Source organism: Helicoverpa armigera, chromosome 8, assembly GCF_030705265.1.
Source record: "Helicoverpa armigera isolate CAAS_96S chromosome 8, ASM3070526v1, whole genome shotgun sequence".
Lineage (NCBI taxonomy): Eukaryota > Metazoa > Arthropoda > Insecta > Lepidoptera > Noctuidae > Helicoverpa > Helicoverpa armigera.
The window spans coordinates 11,362,551-11,388,723 of record NC_087127.1 but is presented as its reverse complement, the minus strand read 5'-3'; the positions used below and the strand labels follow the sequence as shown (position 1 = coordinate 11,388,723).

The following is a 26,173-nucleotide window of genomic DNA, read 5'->3' as shown; positions in this document are numbered from 1 at the left end:
GAAAAAAAAACTTCACAAATCTTAAAACACACACACACTTAACAAATCTGAAACTCCACATTTAAAATCTTCATGCATAGACAACACAAAACAAAAGAGGTAACACGACAGCCATATAATATGCCAGTTCTTAAAAGCTACTCTGAAAAAACTACAAAACATTTTTAACGTTATATTTTCAAACTGGCCAACGGCTCACTGGACTGAAAGTGGTTAGTGCACCTGAAAACCATTCAAATTTTCATTGCAATTTCAACTTTAAGCTCTAAGTAATAAAGTCTATTTCAATCAGTTGAAATGGTACAACGATATTCATAACACAATGTTTTAAAGTATTAAAAGTGTAATAAAAACATATTTTTTTGCGAAAAGAATAATAACGACGAATAAGAAGTGGCTTTCACCTAAACAGTGAAAGGATTATCATTGCATTTTCAACTCTAAAATCACAGTAGTAAAGCTTCATTCTCTAATTGTCAAAAATATTATAACGGTTTAATTTAAAACATAGAATAGAACGATAATTTGAAAAAAAAAAACAATAGCTGTTAATACGAATGCAGCACCGAATTTCAAAAAAAAGAACTCGCGAGGCTGGTCCAGTGACGGATTCAACAGTTTTGCGCGCGCCTCAACCCACCCCCTCAGTACAATCGTTGTCGTCGGGCCGTACGCACGTCGCTACCCAAACTCATCTTACCGATGTTCTAAATTCAAGAAAAAAAACGCGCGTACCTTCAACCGAACGGGTTCCTTTTACAAATATTTTTCGTGTGCCGAGTGAAAGTGCTTGCGCGTATAATGTGGTACATTTCAGATGTTGGGTAGCAGAAATGTCATCGCTCCGATGATAAAATGATTGAAGATATTAGGATTTGAACGTGTTACTGCCAGGTATTGTGCATTTTTATTTTTTTGGTATATTGCGTAGTTTGTGTTACAAAAAAATTAAACAGACAATTTTAAATTACGTAAACTTTAGCAAAAAAATCTAGCCTTTTAAGAATTTCAACGGTAATCTCTTCAAATAACAAAACCGCGCATTTTTTTACAATAAAAATCTAATCTCACATGGTACGAAAAAACACATCCACGGCCCAAAAACTGAAACCAAACAAACCTTTTTCACTCCTCGTAAAAATACTAAAATAAACTTTGGCAAATAGAAAGGGAACCTTTTTGGATATAATTTAATTTTCCCTTTATTGCCTTATTTATCAACCTTACGTCTAGCAATCTTCAGTAAGTTATGTGACACTTATAAGGGGTGGGACGATGTGTGAATGTGACCCTGTAACAGCTAATAAATTAGGTACGCACCTTTTTCCGTATAATAGGCTGAATGATTATATATCGAGTGTCACCTGCGCTATGATTAAAAAGGTGAATAAAAAACAAAACAATACGACGTTGGCGACGTCATACGTAACAACCACTTTGATGTTCGGAATTCGAATTTTAAATACAGGCTCGTTTGACATTTGTCTGTGTTTTTAAAAAGAAAAGACGTTTTGAACTGTTTTATTTTAAAGCGCTGGACACAGAAAATGATAATGGTGAATTTTCATTTTGACTAGTTTATGATTTTGGAAAATTCTATGGCGCTTTAATACTTATCATCGAAATACTTTAAAAGTGTTACGAGATTCACAAGGAGAAGTTATCAATTATTTTGCAAAACTACCTACATTGGCAATAAACTAAGAAGACTATCGATTTGTATGACAATTTTATCTTCCTCTAACATAGTCGTAAAACTTATCCTACGTACATGCAGTTTTATAACCAAAATTTTAAAGAATAATTTTTGATTTCTTGAAACTCAAAATATTGTCACTACTTAAAACAATTTTTGTCTTTGACTTTCCATGTCAATTTTGTCTAATCACTCACTTTGTATCATTCTCCAATCTCTTAAACGTCTATACCGATTCCTACATCATCATCCTCCGAGCCTATGGGGTCGGCTTCCAGTCTAACTGGATTCAGCTGAGTACCAGTGCTTTACAAGAAGCGACTGCCTATCTGACCTCCTCAACCCAGTTACCCAGGCAACCCGATACCTCTTGGTGGTATACACTGATTCCTACATTTCTTTATATACAAGTACATACATACATACATATAAAATAAAAAAGGGTCGTTCTGTGTTTGACATTTTCTCAGTAAGCTAAACAAAAGGCATACGTAGTGACCATTTCTTTGACTGAAGTCCCGAGTGTTTGTCGAGTAAAACGAGGGCGATGCCGCGGGCAATAGCTAGTTTTGTACTTGTGACTATGTTAGTACACTTGTGGACATTCAAACCAGGGTTGGTTATGTAGTTTTCAAAATATGGTCATCATCCTCCGAGCCTTTTTCCCAACTATATTGGGGTCGGCTTCCAGTCTAACCGGATTCAGCTGAGTACCAGTGCTTTACAAGAAGCGACTGCCTATCTGACCTCCTTATCCCAGTTACCCGGGCAACCCAATACCCCTTGGTTAGACTGGTGTCAGACTTACTTGCTTCTGACATTGTAATATGGTACGATCTTATTAGTGTCATAACATCTGCGTAGTCTTTTCTCAACTATGTTGGGGTCGGCTTCTAGTCGTAACTAATGCAAGTCAGTCCCATTGTTTTAAATGGAGCGACTGCCTATCTGACCGCCATAAACCAGTCACCCAGGCTACACAATATCTATAAATTGGTAAGAATAAGAATATTTGTTAGCCTTCTCGTTTTCTGACTAACCGTAACGACATAGATCTTCAAGTAACAGTCGGGACCCATGATTGGGGAACTGGACTTCTGAAGTCCAGGTTTTCACGAGATATATTCTTTGCTTTACCTACACTCAGATATGCTACTGTTGACGTTTATCAACATCTACGAAAAAATAAATTGATATTCCAACTTACGGTCGCTTCAAATAATAAAAGATTTCCTTAATGTGTGATGCTTTCAGTTTATGTTTGGATCAGTTAAAACTATAATATTATCTATACATACATGTATGAAAATAAACCAAATATGTGTTACTCGGTATGCATAAGATTAGTAACCTATCTACAGATCGACCTTGATAGGTGCAGCTTAACTTCACATTCCAATAAATTGAATAGAACAAATTCTTTCCAGCTATTAATCCTTCTAGCCTTAGAAATAAACTAATCTTATTTCACAAAATACCTAGAATCTAGAACATCTGTGTCCTATAATGGATTTTAAATTAGTGCTCCGTATCCAAAAATCTCGAAAGGTCTAGAAAAAGTTAATTTTACAATAGACTGGCTTTTTAATTTAGCTAGGCAATTTGTTAATGTTATTAATCTTACTCAAGGCTTATACATATTCAAACGTTTGGGACCTGGGGGCTAAGTAAAGTGATAGGACTTGGTCCTAAAGTACGCGAATTTTTTGTTGTATATTTTTTTGGTTTTGTTTATATTACGCGTCTTTACTTTAGACGAGAGAAGCTTCTAGTGTTATGTAAGAAGGAACAGTCTATAGCTTTCTATAAGAAACTTATTCCGTATTTCAGTGGTGACAAATTATATCTGATAGGCACTATGCAATAAGTAATTTTCTACTTTTTATATTGCTCCATTTTACTCACATCCCGAATTTCAATTTGGTTCCTTTTAGTTCCACTAATTTTGCTTTAGAAAACTATCCGTAGTCTATATTTCAACCAAAATTCAACATCTATATTTAACCTGATAATAATAAACATACACAAACAGAGTTGCCCTAATTTATATTTACCTTCAAATTCATAAAACAAAAAACCCGCTTGTATGTTGTATTAAAAAAAAGCTGTCACATTTCCCGTAGGTACAAGCCGTCAGAGTTTTGCCGACATCACAAACAACAGTATACATGAACTGATAAAAATATATTTGTACTAAGTTTTCCTCAGAGTGTCAGAAAACATGAGAATTCTTTATTCGCCAGACGTGTACATCAGACTGTGAAAATACATTATAATGTGAGGTGTAATTCTATGAAGACGCCATTTTATTGTTGGAGAACATTGTTGGGGAATATTGTTGGAGAATTCTGGTTGGCAACTGTTTTTAGGGTTCCGTAGCCAAAATGGCAAAAACGGAACCCTTATAGTTTCGTCATGTCCGTCTGTCCGTCTGTCCGTCTGTCCGTCTGTCACAGCCGATTTACTCGGAAACTATAAGTACTACAGTGATGAAATTTGATGGGAATATGTGTTGTATGAACCGCTACAAAAATATGACACTAAATAGTAAAAAAAAGAATTGGGGGTGGGGCCCCCCATACATGTAACTGAGGGATGAAATTTTTTTTTTCGATGTACATACCCGTGTGGGGTATCAATGGAAAGGTCTTTTAAAATGATATAAAGTTTTCTAAAAAACATTTTTCTTAAAGTGAACGGTTTTTGAGATATCAGCTCTCAAAGTCGTAAAAAGTATGTCCCCCCCCTCTATTTTTATAACTACGGGGTATAAAATTCTAAAAAAAATAGAGGTGATGCATGCTAATTAACTCTTTCAACGATTTTTGGTTTGATCAAAGTATCTCTTATAGTTTTTGAGATAGGTTGATTTAACTGTAATTTTTTTGTAATGTGTCGTGTTATTGGATTGTTTTGGTGTGAGACTTAAGTCTAGATGTGTTAACTGAGACGTGTTTAGTGGGTTTTGGATAGGATTTTGATATCAAAATATGGGTTTAGTACAGACTAGGTACGAGGATAAATAACAATGTACTTAATGTTGATGATAATAATTTCAATGCGGAAAAATATTTAAAACTGGCTGTCTTGCGTGGTTTCACGTCCCAGTGTAACTACATCCCAGTGATAGTGTAACTTCCCAACAATGATTTACTTTTAAAAATCGGTTTAGTAGTTCGCAGTGTTTATGGTTAATAATGATCAAAAAACATATTTTTAAAATTCATTTAAACTACATCATTATAAATTCCCTTTCCCAATCTTCAGATCATCACTGCAAAAACTTAACCGTTGACTGAAACAACCAGATCCTTGCTCACACTTCACAGTTCTCCATCCCCACAATTAATATCAACTAAGCTAAAACGCTCGCATTAAATATCTAATAAAAAATAAAACCACGTCCCACAAAGACAGCTTATCGTCTTTCTACCAGCGTACAGGGATTAAAGTGACCTTTTTTATTTGTCCTGGCTGACGCGCGTGGGATGATAAAATGCACATCCAATGGGTCTATATACGAGAAAGGCCCAAGTACACCGACAATATAAACGTCAGTTACCTTAACAACTGTTTACAACTTTCAAACTGAACAATTGTTTGATTAAAAATGGATGCTTATGTTGTCGGTGTATCTTGGCCTCAAAAATACTCGCAGAATGCAGACTAAACAGTCCGCCGACAGTTGCACCGACGATAGGCGAAAAAAAAAAACAATTTTCAAGAAGAGTTTTCAGTCTAATACCGGCCCTGGTACATAAAGAAGGAATATGGTGGGTTTTAGTCATTGACTATCCCTCACGCTGTATTCAGCGGAACGGGTTATTTGATGATATCCCATAAAAAAACTGGCTAAATCGTTGTAATGTGCATACTACCGTGGGTCCTGTATGAAATTCTGTCAGCTCAGATTTTACAATGGCGTGATTGGCGCCGTGGTTTGGGAATAGGCTTACTTTTGTTCCTTGTTGCAGATTTTGGTTCTGGCAAGAAAAAAAAACGGGATAGATATGTACATAGGTTATTTTTTTGGTAGAAAGTGTATGTGTTAGGTACTTCAATAATAGTGAGTAAAATCATTGTGCTTATTCAAATGCTTCATCAAATTACAAACTCATATTTTGTAATATGGGGTACTTTCTTTATAAGTTTTAAATCTGTAGTGCCTAAAACCAAAAGTCCTTTATACACAAACACGCTACAGATACCAGTGTTTTATCTTCGTACTATAGTTGTGAATAACGACAAATTACTAGCGGTCAAAGGGTTAACACGGAACCTCTGCCATCTGACCTCGTGTCCGAATTAAATTGAGATGCCAATATAACGGTGCTAGGAACTAAATCACACTACATGTGCAGCATTATGCAATGCCTGAAAAACCTCCTCCTAATGTATTTTATTTCTGTGTTCATGAGATATAAGTTGACTCTTTTTTTACTTTATTATTGTATGTATCAATACATACAAACTGTAACACCTATTATGTTTTAAAAAGAGTAGGTAACCATGGAGTTTCTTGCCCGTTCTTCTCCATAGGAAGCTACTTTTGGAATGGGCAACTAGAATCAAACTTATTTATAATTTTTGACGTTCATAAGTGCTTGTAAAAGCCTAAATGAAAATGATTTGATTTGAAAAAAAAAAACTGAAGATTTATCTTAGCGTAGTTCACGTATGTCTAACTGATTTCTTGCAATGTGATAAACGCACTATCTACAATTATGCCATATTTCTCACATGATCCGGTTAATTCAATATTAATTGCTCCTGTAATTAATTTTATCTCCACAATTAATAGTGTTACAATAAAATTTAAGTACTTTGGACAGTAACGTTTTGCAATACGCACAATTTCATATTATGGCCTAATATTATACAAAAACACATATGATAAACAAAGTGACATAATAATACAAAAACTGAAAAGAATATGTTTTACATCTGTATGACATCACATGGCCTTGAACGACCTTCGATATACCTATAATATACTCCGTCGAGCAAAATATCGCTTAGAACTTCTAAAAGTAAATACGATCATTTCACTTAAAGTGAAAAAGCTTATATTGATACTTTGATACTACTAATTATGTATGATTTTCAGTCTAGCAGTTTCTGAATACACTATTAGGCTTTCTGCGTAAATACATACATAGCTCTTTGTATGTTCTCGGATAAATAGTGTGAAAGAATTATTCATGTGAAGTTTTATATATGTAGTCTTACTACATATCGTATCCGAAAAGGCTTTTTATAGTATAGTCTACTACAGCATAATAATGTCAAATAATAATGAATGAAGAAATCTAATAGAGAATCTCAAGCAATTTACAGTACCTACCGAGAATCCCAAGCAATAAATATGTATAATTTTATATATTATAGTAGATATCTTAAACTAATGTAAGCATTTTTATCCAGATCCATGAAATCTCAAAACTCGCGAGTGAACCCGCAAAAAACAGCCAGTCAATAATTACAATCGTTCTAAATATAAATGCTTAACTATACTCCAAACAAACTCTTAGACAACCTTCAATGAAGCTCATTATTGTCCTTACTCTCTAATTTGGAAGGATAATAATTACTTCGCCTTGGAACTCGGTTCAATTACCACCACCCACTAAATAATTATTGGGGAGGATTTTACTTACTGCGTAATTAATTTCCAACAAGATTTTAACTTCTGTTGTTGATTGACAACTGAGAAAATAGTTCTCTGAAATAAATTGTAGATGATTATTTATATATAATTATACCTACTTATTTTCGTCCATAGATACTTGTTCTTATTTATTGATCATTGAACATCTTTGGCAGTCGTTACGGGTAGTGAGAAGCCAGTAAGTCTGACAACCAGTCTTACCTAGGGGTATTGGGTTGAAGAGGTCAGATAGTCAGTCACTCCTTGTACAACACTGGTACTCAGCCTCATTGGGTAGGCAGATGATGAATTATGCTTGGCGTTAGAATTGAATTTACACACATTCATTACAATAAATAAAACACTTATTATACAAACATAGACAATATCTTAACTCGTATGCTTGCCAAACATCTTAGTCGCAACAAAAAAAAAAAAACAAATAAGGGACTGCTTTTCGAAACGGAAAACATAATAATTTTACTGAAAATCAGATTGATATCAAAACCATCAATTTTAATCAAAAGAAAGAGATTATTACTAGTTAAAATGTAATACAATATTCAGTTGTTTGAATTGCCGTAATTAAAGAAAATTGGTATACCTTGACATTGAAGAATGAAGTAAGGAAAAGTAAAGAAATATTTGGTTTCATAACAATATTAAACTTCTTGAAATTCTGAAACAATTAGATAAGTTTCTTTGTAGGAAATAATAGTCGAAATATAAATGAATCGACTTCCTTATGATTGTCAGATGATGAGAACAATTCTAAAGAATAAGCTTCTGCTCGTGGGGTCATTCGTGAGTCGACAGACATACTTTTAGCACCCGAAATTAGCGTCTTTCTTGGATAAATTGGCAATCTAGCACATTAAAATAAGTATTTTTTCAAATCAATAAAGAAAATCCCAATGATAGAGCCAATACATAATATTACAGTACCACATCAAAATTTTGAGTTCTATATCAACGATTTCATTGCCTACATATTATCATAATGTATATACCTTCTTTTAAGGTTGAATAGTTCAATAAATAATAATACCATGTAACCTTAGAAGCTTATTATTGCTTCTAATAAAGAAAAAATCCCCCACGTCCGATGCCTGTAATGACTCTGTCCTTGCTAAGATAGGTCGTGTCGTGGACTTGACCTAATCATATTGAATATTGTATCTGGTCCTCGTTACGGTAAAGGAAAATGGTACTTAATTTAGGTGAAAGTATTTTTAACAGTGAAAAGGTAGGTGAGGTAGGGAGCTGACATTTTTATTGGAGATCTTTGAGCAATTATTAATCTAAAATAATATATATCTGATAGACTTGTCTTTTTTCGAATGTAATCACAGTGTTTCATTGTATACTGGTTGATCTGTTAGCTAATATTTTTTACATGAACAAGTAAAAAACATTAGCACAGAGTATTTATATTTCAAGAAATATTTTATGACACCAACAACACATGTGATTTCTGAAAGATCTTTACAGACTAAGCTTTCCTAAAGTGTTTTGAAGCCAACACAATACTAACCAATGAATACAAATGTTACTGTAAAATTAAAAATTAAAATCCACGGGGTGTAGCCGAGCCTTAGGGACCTAGCAAGGCCGAAGCGATTTAATTAGCATTTCCAAATTAATTACAAATGTTACATTAATAGCGTTGACTAAAATAATGTTCACATCATTAGGTTTTGCACGATTCGAATAGTTTATTTTGCGGTATAATTTGTGATGTTACTTTTAAGCATTAATAAATTATATTTCAAATGTAAATAAAACCTCATTTAACTTTAAACCGTGATTAATGTTATGAGATGTAAAAGTACTTTTAAAACTGAAACTTTGAGTGTGAAACTGTAAATGTATTATTCTGTTGTTTTATGATAAATTAGTGAAAAATCTTTCAATTAGAACACGAGAAAAAATAATAATAATACTTAACCTAACCTAAACCTGCTTTGGACATCAACCGTTTTAGGAATATTATTCTTCTTTCTGTACCTATTGAAGGTTTTAATTTATGATAACTAGCTACTTTTCTAAAATAGTCGGATAAATCAGACAATTTATTTCGCCAGCAAAAACGAGCCTTATTTAAGACTTTCTTAATCACAGGATTTCCTCAGTACCTCACATAGCTACAATATTGTCACATCAATCTGTACTAACGGAAAGCACGAATGATACGAGTCTATGATCAAAAGATTTTTCTCAATCACGACGCGTGCATTGATACGGAGTTCGCAGAAAAACAGTTGACTGCACCTTAAATCTAAGGCCTTTGACATCAAAGAGCTTCCCCTTAATAATGATGGTCGTGTGTGTATTGGATTTTGTGTTTAAGGTGTACTATTTACGAGTAATAAATGTTATCGAAATAGCTGTGAGGCTTAGAGCCCCTTCACAGTGTAAACTTTTACTGGGCCGATAGTTTGATCGGATTCGAAAATAAGTATTGAGATGGAAGGACGTACATACCTACATAAAAAAAAAAATTATATCCTATAAATAATTTTAAAAATATCAGACGAAGAGTCCGTACGTTGCTAGTGCATGCATAGATTAATTAGATCTTATATCAAAAGTGTGAAAATTGGTGTACCTAATAAAGTATCTATCTATCTATATATCTTATAAATTTAGTCGACGAAGCCTAACGATAGTGTATGTAGAATATACATCCAAATAAAGCATAATAAACTTTTCCTTCGAATCCAGGAAGAAGATCCTTATCCAATATACATACATAACACTATCGCACAGATTCGCCTGCACACTGCACAACTCAAGCTACCAATGTTGGCTGGTTTTTAATTAAACCTCCACGCCATCTGTGCTGACCATTACTCGGGTAGTCAAAGCTTTAAGCTAAAGATAGGCTCCGTGATTGTTGAGGGTAGCTGATAACGGTATAGATCGGGGAAGTCAGTTTTAGGTCGTCACAGGTCAAAAATGTTCACTGCTGGACAAAGGTGTCGACCAAGCTGGGGGATTTGGCATATTATCTCTGCATCATCCAAAGATTGACTGGAAAGAATGTCTGTATAGGTATGGCATTAAGTGCGCCTTTGTAATGTTGATTTTAAGTAGATAATTTTGCCTATACCTACTCACTACGCTGGGCATACGTGTTGGTGAGCGTATAAAGTATTCCAGCAATTATTTGTAACTTAATTACAGATAGGTAGACAGTCTACCAGCACACTTATGTGTGTAATTTCTTGCGTAGAATTACCTAAACTTGACATTGCGCGTTGGGCTTTAACTTTCGTAACTTAAACTACGTGAAGATATATGTTATCCTTTTTTTTTAACGACGTCAAAAATCATCAAATGACCCCTCCCGCTGTGGGTTGGCAGCGATGAGGGAGTGTCAGACTCTTACTGACTAAAAACCGTTGTGTTCCGTCATAGGCCTTTTATGTACCAGGGCCGCGGTATCTCTTTCGAACAACCCGCCCGTATGTTATCCTAAGCGCCATTTTTGCAGCCATTAATATAAGTCATTATTTACCAAAATTTGTAAGTTTTAAGATCACAATATTAAAATTAAACATCAAGTTTAACAACGAAAACGTCTAAAAGTAATGAAAATAACCATCAAATTATTAAGTAAAGCAATATAATAATTTTTATTACGTATCTTTATGCATAGGTACTTTAAAGTACTCACAATTTTGCTGCTTATAAACTTTATCTAGTGGAATAAAAACAAACATTAAACATTGCGACGGTAACTTGAAGTGCAGTTAAAGTGTTTAACAGATTTTAAGGAGTTTTAAGTGGCTGAGTTTCATGCTTAAAGATTTTGTATTAATAACTAGATTATAAATACGTTTTGAGGATAAGCTAATGGATAGAATGAGGGATATTTCCATTAAAGAGGCCGGGTTATAAAATGGATATTGTGTGTGTGTCTGTTTATTTTTAATCTTATTTCTTACTTATATCATAAATGTGAATATCATAAAATAACAAAGTAACTCCTGTTTGCTCGTCGATTTTTGGTTAATTATTATATATAATTACTTATTATTTTATCCTAAGAATAGTGTATTATTTACCATACAACATATTTTAAATGATTTGATTTAGTGGGAAACTAAATCATTTCCATAGGGTCCACAAACAGATCTTTTAAATTCTAGAACATGAAAAACGTTAACCAAAACTCGAACATTAGGTACTAGACACACGACACGAAAAAACTGCAACACAAAACCTCAACAAATGTCAACTTCGCTGGCCCCAGTGCATTCTGCAAGCCGTCCTTCCAAAGCCACAGAGCGGGCAAGATCGAACTACCTACTGCTTAGATCATTTAACTTATTGGATACGCCATTACCGAGCCTCCTTTACCGATGGTACAGTCAGCTTCAAAGTAGTACTTAGAACAATTCAAAATTTACTAAACTGCTAAATATTGTGTGGCTATAGTGGTCATTTATTTTTTGCTGTTTAATGATGTAAGGTAAATTTTGTGTTATATTAAGAAATTATGACCCTTTACGTTGTCAGGAATTTTCACAATTTTGGTTTGTTTAGCTACTTTTGACGCTGATCATACGGTTATACTCGTATGTTTTATTCTTTATTGATAATATTTTGTCGTAAGCATATTTTTTTAGGCTCAAAATTGTCAATTTGGTTCAGCCGGAGTTAGCGTCCATTCAAACTTTTACCAACTCAAGTCCACTTCTGGAGCTTCGCTGTCATTTTGCGAAAAAACTTATGCCCATGGCGGTTCCAGTTATTCAGATGCTCAAAGACCTACTACATCTGATTATATTGATGCTCTGCGCATCGATACCGTGCAAGGTCAGACCTTAGTATTCTGTGGCGAGACTCGAATCACTGTATTCTTTGCTTACTACATAATGAATGAAGATTCAATCGAATGAATGTCGATCGGTACTGATTGGAGATGGGCTTGCAGCTGTTGGTAATGGGGGAACATGTTATGACCCTATAATAATGACGACCTCTATGGCGCAATGGTCACCAAGCCGGACTGCCGAATCTGAGGTCCCGGGTTCGATTCCTGGTTCGGTCGACATTTGTGTGATGAGCATGCTTGTTGGCCGTGGTCTGTGTGTTACAATATGTATTTATAAATATGTATATGTGTAGCTATATGTAGTTTATCAGTTGTGTTAGCACCCATAACACAAGTTAATTAATAACTTACCATGGGGCTAACCAACAGCGTGTGAAAAGGTGTCCCGACATTATTTTATTTAAAAAATTATGTTATGAAGACACACTAAGGGTTTTATAAAATAGACTTTACCCAAGGCATTTGTAGTGGTTTTACAGGCTTATAGACAGAAGCAAGTCAGACTATTTATCTTAAAAGGTTTTCATATCTCCCAGTCACGTCAGTTGAGCCATCCAGTGTTGAGTGTCCATCTGTCACCAGGCGGTATCTCGTTAACCGTGATAATAAAACTGTTTATATTTTTACAGATGATATTAATTCATATTTTATGGGGGCTCCCATTCAACAAATGTATTTTTTTTATGGATGAATTCGCACTTGGCCGGTGTTTATTTGCTGCATATAAGTGGAATGTTTTATAGCATCACCAAAATGTACATCTTGTACTTAATTTTATCCTTAAAAATCTATTTCAAAATATCCTATACTAAGAAATAAAAATCCCAGTTATCCAAGAAACGTTTTAGATGCCATTATATTTACGAGCGATCATTAAATTCGCATCCGACACTTAAAATACTCTTAAAATTCTACCTTTTAAGATAACCTGATGTATTATAAAAGGTCACTGTTTTAGCCTCGGCAGTCTCCCTCGCTTTATATAATAGGTACACTGTTTTATATCTATGTTAATATATTAAGGTGCATAGTTTGTCTGTTGGTGAAACCGCTCTAATCTAAGGAACAATTATATTGACACGATATGAAAAGCATTTTGAAATATGTCTTTTCGAAAGAAGATATCAATATATTTTGTCAAAAAGTGTTACTTTTAAGGGACACACCTTTTCAATTACTCGTCAAGTTTTAGAGACTATTTCCTTTCTTCACATTATTCAACTAAATAATACAATTAACCCTCATGATTGCCTCAAAAATACTAAAGAAAAACAGGCTATGCAACGTGCTCTTTCAAGTATCGAGACCAAGAGAAATCGAGGGGTCTAACCAGTACATACACATATAACTAAGGGTCTATACTAGAGGTCATTAATCCGTATATACACGAATATTTTTTAATTAGTACACAAAAAAATAGGGCTCTATCTGTACCCGTTACTGATCATATTTGTGTAATCAAAACTAAAAAAAACGAAATCCCAAAATTGTCCAGGAAAATTCGACATATTTGGTAAATTCATAATTGAATCAATCATTCATAACAATTGCTACTAGAAAATACTACGCGCAGTGCTATCTCGTTTTGAATGCCATTCATAGATCCCAGCAAACTCGCGTCTAAGGTCAAGCCACGCCCCCTTCTGCGCCAGCGATCCCTTTTCAAGCGAGCGAGAAACAGACAGTGCTAATTTATTAGCGGAAGGGTGCGCGCGTTTTTATTTTTTACAATTGTTTACGTTTTTACTGTCGCGATGTCTTATCAATTTACATCTCGGGAGTATACGGCGATGATACGAGCATACTTTTTGTGTGGTGAGAACGCGAGAGCCGCAGTACGTATGTACAGAGAATTGTACCCAAATGCTCGCCAGCCGAACGTTCGGACTGTGGTAAATGCCTACCAGCGTTTACTCGACCACGGATCATACCGAGCACCGGCTCATAGCCAAGGACGTGGAAGACCGGCGTATTCGCAGGATCTGTACGACGATGTCGTGGACTACTTCGAAGAAGATCCCCGGCGAAGTACAAATGACGCAGCTCGTCATTTTAACATCAGCCAGTCCTGTGCTTGGAAAATAATTAGTTCGTATGGATATCATCCATACCACTACAGAAAAGGTCAAGAATTGACCACTGTGGATTACGAACAAAGGATGACATTGTGCAGATGGATACTCGACAACACAGAAGCAAATATCCTCTTCTCAGACGAGTGCATGTTTACGCGTGTCGGATTGTTCAATCAACACAATGAACACTGGTGGTCAATACGCAATCCAATGTTAACAAGGGAGAACTCTTTCCAACACAGGTTTTCCATTAACGTCTGGGCAGGAATTCTCAACGACAACATTGTTGGCCCGTATTTCATAGAAGGGCGCCTTACTGGCGAATCTTATTTAGCTTTGCTGCGGAATATGGTGTCTGAAATGCTGGAAGAGATTCCATTAGCCAATTTAAGAGATGTCTGGTTCCAGCAAGACGGCGCGCCTCCGCACTACCACAGCGCAGTGCGTGAGTACTTAAACGAGCAGTTCGGGAGTCGGTGGATCGGTCGAGGCGGCCCCGTGGCATGGCCGCCACGATCTCCTGATCTCACGCCATTGGACTTTTTTTTGTGGAGTGAAATTAAACGACGAGTGTACGTTAGTGAGCCTACAAGTGTAGAACAATTAAAACAGCGCATACTGGACGCGTTTGACGAAGTAAAAAGTAAACGAGACATACTTTTATCATTAAAAAACAATTTAATTAAACGTGCTCGTGTTTGTATTGGAAATGGTGGTGGACATTTTGAAGGACAGCTAAAATATCTGTAAGTTTTTTTGTAAATAAGTAGGTACGTAAATTCTAAGGTGACAACAATTATTGTAAATATCAGCTGATTCAAACTTTTTAAATACGCCAAAATTACTTTTTTTCACAAGTTTTACAACTTTACTTATTTGATTTCTTTTTACCACGTAATCTTTTAATTTAGTCACCTAATTTCTTAATAATTCATTTTGAAAAAGTTGGTAATTTTGTTGGTCCTAAGCCCAAATAAAGTATGAAGGAAAAGTTTGAATTGAATAAAAGTTTATTTTCCGTACACCTTTTATTTTACTTTTTCTTAGTTTTTAATCGTAACGCATCTATGCGTTTTAGTTACCTACATTCGTTATCAGCTGTTGGACGCGGGGCAAGTTCGAGCGAGAGCACGCGAATGCGAGAGCGACAGAATATTATTAATGAATACTACTATGAATGACCTGGAATAACTTGTACAATGTTTCCATGAATTGAGTGAAATTTTTGGATATAACTTATCGCTAATAACTTTGCTGATTATGAATATTAGTTTTTGAAACTTTGCATAGATAATACTAAGAACTTTTTAAATGAGCCCTTTAAGTTTGTGCACTAATTAAAAAATAGCGGTGTATAACGAAATCTGTAAATTGGTGATTTTGTAGGGAATTATATCAGAATCTGCTCAACTTATTTTGAAACTTGTTATACCAACAAAAAACCATGCTATTAATGACTATTTAAGGCCATATTGAATCCTGTTACAAAAAGTACTACCCTCGGTAGTCGTGTGAAACCGCGACCAAAAGCTAGTGTATATAGGGAGACTGAAACCAGTCATGTGTGCATTGCACAGTGACCGGCAAATGTGGGCTGATTCTATGCATTTATAAGATAGTTTGATGTTATGTTTGTACATTATAGTCCGAGGGCTGCACGGTCCAGCGACGTTTTTCAATCATCAGCCGATTTTCAACTTTATTTCTTGGGAAATAGTGTTTAAATTTTGATGGCAGTGACACTTTAATAATAAAGTCTTTTAAGTTTAACCTTTAAATCGTACAGAAGCGGGTTGTTGTTAATTTCTAAAGTACACGAATTTTGTCTTGGGATATGTAATCAAACAATTGCTATAAATGTGTTTTTTGTTTTACTTAACAGCCACAATGACAGGTATCCGATTCAAAAATCCAAAATCTTAGATTACCACATCTAGACATTTGAATATTATGCAATAACAAAATGCCAAAATATGCACTAAAGAGGTTACTAATATCATCATCATCATCTCAGCCATAGGACGTCCACTGCTGAACATAGGCCTCCTCCTTAGATCTCTACAGGATACTATATGCACTACATATTTACATTATAAAATTAACCCGCTAACTTCTGAGTGCATTACAATTCACATGTCTAAGATTTTTCAAGTAAGTCTTCTTACAATCTTTACATACTTATCCTGCTAACAAAGTCTACAAGTATCGTTTATACGTATTACGAGCATTATGTTAGCTAGCTCTACAGTCCGTGTACTTATGTTAAAACGCACTTAGAATGCACTCGCGAGCGATGCAACGATAATATAGGGATTTATATGAACAAGCTGCTTGTTCAAGCATTTTAGGGTTAAGAATGGATGGGGATGTAAGATGTTTGAGCTCGTATTATGATCGTTATTGCTGGCAAGAGATATGATAAGTTGTTTTCACAATGTAACTGCTAATGTGTTGTTTAATATTATGCTAATATAAGTCTTCATTTGTTTTATATACCTAATTCGCGCAACTTGAATAGAAGTATTTGTATAACTTTCTAAATTCAAATCATCATTTTAAATTCTATCGTAATTGCTTTATGGTGCATTTTTACTTGTTTTAAGACATAAATATAGCGATTTGAAATACATATTTTCTATACAAAAGCTGTCAAAACGTTAAACATATTCTCCAAATAAAAAAATCCATTGAGAAACTGAACCATTTTACATTTTGCAAAATATGATATAAAAATTCCCTAAAATATTCCTAAAATTATCAACAAAAACAATTTCCAAACACGTCAAACAAAACGCAACTTTTTAAAAGCACCGTGAAACGTCAAATTTTAACGCAAGCCATCGCGACGGCAATACACGACGCGCGTCGTGTCACGCACGTCATTTGTCACTGTCATCGTCATGCCCACGGAGAAAGGAAAGATAGAGGAGATACCATAAGGCAGGTAGGCCAGGCGGTCTCTTGTAGGTCAGATCTCTGTGCTTAGGTAAATGAAAAAGTCACTTCCAACGTTCCGATGGTCCAATTTATAAAAATCAAATACTGTCTTATTATGAACAAAACTATTTTCAAAAACGTCAAATTTTAACGCAAGCCATCGCGACGGCAATACACGTCTCGCGTCATGTCACGCACGTCATTTGTCACTGTCATCATCATGTCCATGGAGGAAGGAAAGACGGTGGAGATGCCATAAGGGAGGTAGGCCAGGCGGTCTCTTGTAAGTCAAGTAACGACGGTAGGCATGTTAAAATAATCAGTTATTAATGAACTAACGAGGTGCTCGGGTTCCTTATTCGTCGATTGGACCAATCTGCCAAAGATTTTAAAAGCCTTATGAAATAAGCTCTTTTACATGTAAAATTACATCTTCCTTTCACCGTTTCCTTGGGTTATGGCTGGGAAGAAGAAACGGTGATGACCAAACTTCCCATTAACACAACTGTCTATTTCAATTAAGTAATTCAGGCTATGTAGTTCAGGACGATTGATTAGTGATTTTATATCCTACTAATATTATTAACGCGAAAGTTTGTATGTATGGATGTATGGATGTTTGTTACTCTTTCACGCAAAAACTACTGAATGGATTTTAATGAAACTTTACAATAATATAGCTTATACATCAGAATAACACATAGGCTACAATTTGTAAACATATTGTTCGAAATACTAAACCTGCGCAGACGAAGTCGCGGGCACCAGCTAGTTTACAATAATGGGCGGGTTCTAAATAAGGTATGACGGCAGAGCTAGTAACATACCTTGTCCCCCGAACACAAGCATTTTGGCGCGCTACTTCTTAGGAGATTTTACTTCATAACATCTCTGTTAGTTTTGTTCTCCATGGTCTTGCCTATCGGCGACACGTCGTGACGTCACAACACGTCATAACGAGTTGTTGGAGCCGGAATTGCGTGTTTATTGTTTCAATTGAGACAGTTTAAACTGTTGTTTAGTTTCTTGTAGAGGGTGTTTGTTTGCCTTGAATAGAGGTTTAATTTTTCTCTAATATTTTGTAGAAAAAATAATTAAGAAACGTAATCAAATTCTACTGTTAGTAAAATTATCCTCTTTCCATCATCCGCCATTTTTTTTGCTAATTACATAACTTTGCATCGGCTTCCAGTTCAATCAAATGCAGGTGCGATTAGTGTCTTACATGGAGCGATAAACAATTGCACATCTGACCCATTCAACTCATTTACCCGACCTTTCTGATATCTGTTTGTACATTATAAAACCCATCCAAACTCTGACCTTGACAGACCTCAACCTCAGTCATCAAGCCACATTTTTTCTCAATAAAAAACAAACTAAACTACTCCAACTACAAGCGTATAATAAAATAACTTTCACAGAATACGAAGTGCTACAACTTTATTGAAATATAAGAATTTCTCAGCTGAAAATTTTTCATAAGTTTTTCATTTTTCATGTCCATTAGCAAGTTGCGTTTTAGAGGCATCCGAGATGTTTTCTTGTATGAATTTTATATTGTGAACCGAGTTTTTTTTGCAATATAGTGCAATGAAAAGTGTTTGTAATGTAAAAGGTTTTTTTTTTCAGTTTGTGGCAAGTTGTAATGTGATTTTTTCTTATTTATGGATGCATAAATAAACCTCAGTAGACTATTATTTTAACTGTAGACTATTATTCTAACCTACCCGCACTATCTAACTTTGATTCCTATCAAAGTTTTCATTTGGTCTGGTCATAAATGATCAATACAATCTATCTTCATGCTGATTTATGAGCCCAAACAAGGCCCGACTGTAAGTTTGCTGGCGTACTCTAAGAAATAAAATGACTCTCATTACAAAGAGTTATTCATATAAAACGTGATACCATTTAAATCAAAGCTTAATAATCCTATGCTCCTATAACTTCAAGAAAATGATTCGCAAAATTACCAAAAGTAATATTAAGAAAAGCCTACGAGCTCAAGTGAAAATTTTCTAAAGCAATTCTCATTATAAGCCAATTTATATAATAATCTTGTAACATTAAAAGGTTGATAAACTTTCAAAACACAGTTCTAGGAGGAAAATTTCATGCAATTACATTAGAATATGAAACCAAGCAAGATTATAAAAGCTCTATTTAACTCTAATAAAGATGAATAAACTTTGTGATTACTGGAATAGAAAATTATGTTTGCTGTAACTTTCCTTACAGTTAAAATATGAATAAACATCGTAATGACAACTTTATTTTATTTAACTATTTAAAGGATATTTCGATTGTATTTCCCTGTGAAAAAACAACGGGTGAAAAACCTTCACTTTTTGTAACCCCCGACACAAACATAGGGGTGCAAGTTTGATCGCTTTTTACTTCTGTCTATCTATCATTGTAGTTCTAAAGGAATAAACTGATTAAGATGCACTGTTCCTTTAGTTGAAATCAGGTTTGCGAGCAATGTTGTTTAGGTAGGTATGTAGCTTTAAAAAGTGAAAATAAAACCATACTAGTTGTCAGCCTTCGTAACATTTTAAATTGGTTCTACATTCTACATTCATCGGAAATAAGTAACCTAACCTACTTATTTGGCGAAAAATCAGTATTCAGCAATGACTTTCTAAATCCACTTAACAATTATTCAAACAGCCTTCAACAATATAATATAAAGCTGTTTACACACGATCCTCGCAACACAATACGGGTGAAACGTGCACACGTGTTTGGGTAACAGATTGCTATGAATTTGTACTGCTAATGTAAGTTCCGGATAGCTAGGTTAAATTTAAATGTATGAAGTAAATTTTGGATTCAAGGTTATACTATACTAGTTAAGATGGGTGACCATACAGTACGAAGAACAAGCAATGCAAGCAGTAGTGTTGTTCACTTGCTTCTGAAAGCGGTAAAATATATTACTAGGTAGGTAATATAGTTCCACGTCTAGAAGGATCTACTTTGCGCACCCGGATAAAAAATCTAGCCCTTCTTGAAAAATGAGCTATCTAACACTGTTTGTAAGTTCCGGATAGCTAGCTATGTATTGTCGTGTGTTTTTAAATATTTGAGATTAGGTGAGGATCAAGGTTAAGCTGTAATAATAGTTATGATTGGTGACCATACTTAGAACAAGCAATAAAAGGAAAGTAGTTGTGTAATCTTTAGATTCAGTGGCTTCCAAGTCGTGCACCCGGATAAAAAGCTTACATTTATATTTACCCCCGATAAATATATAGACTGACTTACACACATTTTTTTTTTAACTAGCTTAGTAGACTACGGAGATTTTTAAGTATTAGTGTAGATTTTCACGTATTAACTACTTACAATTCAAAATCAAGAAACAAGTATAATAAATATCACACAATATTATTGACATTTCAAACATTCACACCAACATCTAACTTCAAACAATACTGACAATACACCAAACATTTTAAAATTACGTGTCAAATACTCGTACATACATAGTCTATCCATTACTTTGCCGTTTGAAGACAAATAGTTAAGTGTCACGAACTCGCTTAGTGCCCCTAGTGTGAACGTACACTGTGCACGAATGTCGAGTAACCACGGAGAAAGGAATGATAGCAGAGATGCCATAAGAAAGGTAGGTCAAGCGCCTTCTTGTAGGTTAAGCAACGTATGAGGCGTGATCAGTTAGATACTAGTACTAATGAAGCTTTCGGGTTCCCTGTCAAATCAAAAGCAATCTGTCAAAGATACGTCTTGATTGATTGGTGATTCTGTTTCGAAAATTATGGGCGGTTTCTAAAAAAAAGCGTGTAACGGCAAAGCTAGTAACGTTTCTCATCTTTGCCTTTGCGTTATGATATCTTTTTTTTGATGACATCAAATGACCCGTCCCGCTGTAGGTAGTGTCACACTCTTACTGACTAAAACCCATCATGTAACATCCTTCTTAAACCCTCTATGTACCAGGGCCGCAATAACTCTTGCGAACAATCACGCAGCCCTACGATATAATATCTCTGCTAGGAATTTTCTTCTCCATGTACTTAAGTGTCACTTTTGCCACTAGTGTAAATGCACACTGTACACGAATGTCAAATAAACCGACCCAGTTTCAAGTGACGTTGTAAGCGTACACTGGAGTGCAAAGAACTCGGGCACACGGGGATTTACCGGCTGACTATACAGTGCCCAGAGCAATTTTTATTTATAAAAACTTTTGTTACGCTCGAACTTTGTTTCTGTATTTGAAATGCTGGCCCAAGTTCACTGACAACATAAATGTCAGTTTTCTTAAAACAATTGTTTTACTATGAGTTTTTGATCGACTTCAAAAAAGCAGGTTCTCAGTTTGACCTACCTTTGTACGTATGTTTGTGCGCGATTATCACACGTTTGGCTGAACCGACTTTGATACGGTTTCCTGTTTTGCTATTTTTCTCACTTAGGAGGAGGTTTAAAGTATACTTTTGAAGTTGGTTTATTTTTTTTTTTTTGGTAAAAGATTCTTCACATTTAATTTTTATTCATTTGTTTTAAGAAAAACTGACTTTTGTATTGTCGGTGAACTTGGACTGAAACTTAGTTTTCATATTTAAAATGTGTTATAATTTTTTTCAATACGATATGCTTTTGTTTTTGTTTTTATATGACGTTTATCAAACTGAAATAATGACTGGTGTTAAGCTGTGTATTGTTTTTAATAAAACCGCGTTATAATATATCAAATACATAACAATATAAGCCGTCATATAAAGAATCAATGAAACTATTAAATAAAAATATGATTTTTGTGGTCCGTGAAACAACTGGATAATTTATAATTTTACTGAATTCATTGTACTATTTAATTCGAGGATGAATTTTGCTCCTGGCTTAAAAACTGCATGATTTTTATACAACTTATAAATAGACAACACACTTTCATATTTATCAAGACAAGACTTCAATGCGATAAGTAACTACAAATATACGTTCAAATTCAAATCTTTAAAAACTTTTATAACATACTTTCACTATCTATCTTTTCCAGTAATCTCGAAATAAGTAACGGCTTTAAAATAAGAACTTGCTATCTCAAACCTACTACAATAAAATTTATCGCAATTTTAAAAGTAGTATAAAATACCGATGTAACTTTCAGGATAGGAACGATAAAGTAAGTTTTATGTCTAAAGGGTTATAAAAAGTTAATCTTACTTCCGATAGGCTGGATTACTGCCTAGACTATAGACACTACGCTTTTCAATCAAAAACACTGAAGGAATTAGATCTCCCGTAATCTGCTTAAATGTAATAAAATTCTATAAATAATTATCAAAAAAATACCTTTTCATTAAGTCAGTAAGTAATCTAATTTAGTAACGCTTCCACAAGACTGAATTGTTTTGGTCCAAAAAGTAATCCTAGTTCGAAAAAACACTCATTTTTTTAAAAGCTTGCTTCTGCTAGCGGATTCACGAGCGCTCCTTGGGAACACCTCCTCACACCTGGATAAAAATTACTCTTCCATTATTCTTCGATTTATAGATTACCTAACATTTAAAGTTTTTTCTCATATGATCAATAGTAACTGAGATTAGCTCGTTGAAACAAACTACTGTTTATACAGGGTGTCCAGTAAATAGCACGACGTACTGCAGGGGGTGATAGCTTGGGTCACTACCTATCAATACAACACACTATATGTTCAGCAAAATCTTACGGATTTACAGTTTTACAAAATTTTCCGAAATACCGAAAAATCTCTACCTTGAAATTATTCTAGTATTGATAGGTAGTGACCCAAGCTATCACCCCCTGCAGTATGTCGTGCTATTTACTGGACACCCTGTATATGTTTATATAATAATACATACAGGCTTATCATCAACAAAAATTAAGTCACCTCACGCGCCACCTAACCTCAAAAATTTAATTACACATCACGCCAGTCATTATGGGGCGTCTAAATTGCAGCGGAACGGTAATGACGGTCCAATTGTGACAATATTCCACCGCAACCGATTCCCAGTCATAAGTACCCTCATTATCATCGCCATACCTTTATTGTATGGCTTTTATTGTTCATACGATGAAAATATAGGTCGTATTTGTAGGAATGATTGTGAAATTCAGGGATTGCTTTCAGGTACCTTTACGGTATAAGGTACTAATTATAAGTAGGTTGGTTTTCGGCCACGGTAGCTGTTTACGATCTGAAAGGTGAGCACACATCTCTTCGCTACGTCAGACTTTTTGTACGGATTTTCTGCCTTAGAAGCCTGTAAAAAATATTAAACACATTCTAATAATCTTTTGTAGGACGAATTTACTATTGCTATCAGTGTGCTCTATTTTTATCCTACTATAAAAGATGCTTTATATAATTAAACATGCCTACTCTAATAAAGACTGGTATGTAAGTTGTAAGAAATGTACTAAATAGGTACTTTTTTACATATTTTATGAAAAATATAAGTAAAACGTATAACTGATTTGAATGTGAATGTTGTGACGTATAAGGAAGTTCTGGAGTTGGCGCTAGATAGGCGTAAATGGAAGGAGCTGCACCGACAAGAGCTGGGCTCTTAAATTTAAGAAGAATAACTGATTTGAATCAATAAACAAATTCCGAGTATTCTATTATTTTCAAAACTCTATTATTAGCCTTTTTACTCCAAATTAAACTGTACATACATAATTACAACAAACACTCATTTCACCATTAGACCACCTGCGTTTACTCTCACGGTATTAAAATTAAAAAAAAAAAAACCTTTTCCAAACCTCGTTCTAGAGTGACGATATTTAAATATTCCGTTGCCAAAAAAAAAACAAAACAAAAAAAAAAAAGTTAAAATTACATGGTCACAATTTAGGCTCGTAACATGGAGGATTAAATGACTAGCAGAGGTGCCATAGTGGAAACGCTCCTAAGAAAGTAGCGCGCCAAAATGCGGGTGAGCGGGCGACGAGGGACGTTACTGTTTTCACCCTTATGCGCCTTCTTTGGACCCGACCATTTTTTGTAATACCAAAAATCGTTGACGAAATGTCTTCACTCAGAAACATTTAATACGTAGAATTGACGGATTGTCAAAGATATTTTTCACTAAGGAATGGCTTAGTTAACCCTTCTAGTTAGTGGTAGTCTCTGAGTGAGGGGGTTTAAGAACCCCAAAGCCTCGTAAGTTCAGTCATAACTGATCGTTTTGGTCATGCCTACCGTACGAATTTGACCTATAAGAAGGCGCCTGACCTACCTGCATTATGACATCTCTGCTCATCTTTCCTTACTCCGTAAACCATAATTAGTGGCAGCTGGTGCTCTAAAGAGGGAATGTGAAGCGAAAATGAAGCTTAATATAATGATATTATATTATAAACGGTCATGTTCCATTATTAAATATTGAAAAAGTGTCTGGGTCAATTGAATTTCGGATATCATTATTGATATAATGTTTCAAGGTCAGCATTCTGTTGAAATAAATGAGGATAAATATTTTGTATACAGATACAAAGAATTATTAAACGTTGGGACTTTTAAGATAATGCACACACGACGAGTAGGTATGAAAGATTTGACTTAATTTGAGTGGATTTCCTCATGGATAAATTAAAATTAACATTTATCTATGAGGAAATATCTTGTTGTAACTTCTAAGATACAACCTTTAGTGACTAATCGGGAACACATATACATGTAGTATAAAAGTCCTTAAAAATTTAAAAAATAAATCCTTTAGCGTCATCAACTTCATGGACCGGTGTCGAGTGTGAAACATATGTAGTTTTTGATCTTTAAAAAGATATTAAGAATGCAATACTCAATCTTTTGCTATTTATGCTTTCTTTTTTAATTTTCTCGAAACAAAAAAACTTCAAATGTAAATGTAAACACAAATACGAAACCACGAAGCCAATGTTCGGCCAATAATTACCATCCACGCCTATTCGACATGAAAATGAGGCGCCCGCCAAAATCACCGTTACACTGGGTGGTATAGGCGTAATGCACAATGCTGTCTGCGTTTAAAAAAAGAAAATGTTAAGAAGCAGAAAGGGTGCAGTAATTAGTAGCTTTCTGCCATTCCCTTAGAATATTATAGACTCATGATTGCCAGATGTTAATGACATTCATTCAAGTCTAAGACAAAATCGTTTATTGAAATAAGTTACTTACTTAGATCGTACATTTTTCAGGTAAGAGATTACGTGAGAGTGTCGTCCTAAATAATTTTTGACGTGACCCCAAAATCTCAATCACCGCTTCCTGATGTTATGGCTAGAAGAAGAAACAGTGATAAAGACACTTCCGGCTCTGTCTTTACTATCCATTTTCAGAATTATTTTACACTATAACTATAACAAAACATTTTTGATCACTGAGTATCTACACTGTTGGTAGTACGTTCTGTCCTGGCCGAATAATATTTTAAAGAGCACAGGCCCTTCAGAAATCTAAAGACACCCACAAAGACCCACAATGCACACACCCTTACTTTCGACGATCGTAATTCAAAAACTTGATCATGTGCCAAACTTGTCCAGTCCGCTTTGTGACGTAAACTCCCCAGCTAATGTCACGTTACGAAGCCAACTTATCAACTAAATTATCTGAATATTTTTTCTTGGTGGCAATTAATTTTTTTTGAGTGGGTGGTTAATGGGCAATGGCTAGTTTTATTTTGTGTAGCGTGGGCTTTAATGGCGTCCAGGGCAATTGTTGGTCACGGTGGTTGTTCTCTCTAAGCAGATGAACTGACGGCGCAGAACATTTTATGTGTTTATTTGCGCAGATATGAGAATGCTGAGATGTGTGGTGTTACAAGAATGGATAAATTGAGGAATGATTACATTAGAGGAAGTCTGAAAGTAGCGCCAGTTACAGAAAAGATGAGAAGTAGAAGATTGTCATGGTTTGGACATGTAATGAGGAGGGATGATACGCATGCAACAAAATGTGTGCTAAGTATGAATGTAGATAGATAGACAGG

At 34.8% G+C, this 26,173-nt stretch overlaps 1 protein-coding gene across 1 annotated transcript in view; it reads left to right on the top strand.

The window, feature by feature from the left end:
• Window positions 1-652: 652 nt before the first annotated feature.
• The window catches only part of LOC110374913 (5-hydroxytryptamine receptor), a 104,383-nt gene continuing 78,862 nt past the window's right edge, over window positions 653-26,173 (top strand). Inside the window, exon 1 of the mRNA XM_064035733.1 lies at window positions 653-894. The gene's annotated coding sequence lies outside the window, so the exon portion shown is untranslated. The remainder of the gene's footprint in view (window positions 895-26,173) is intronic.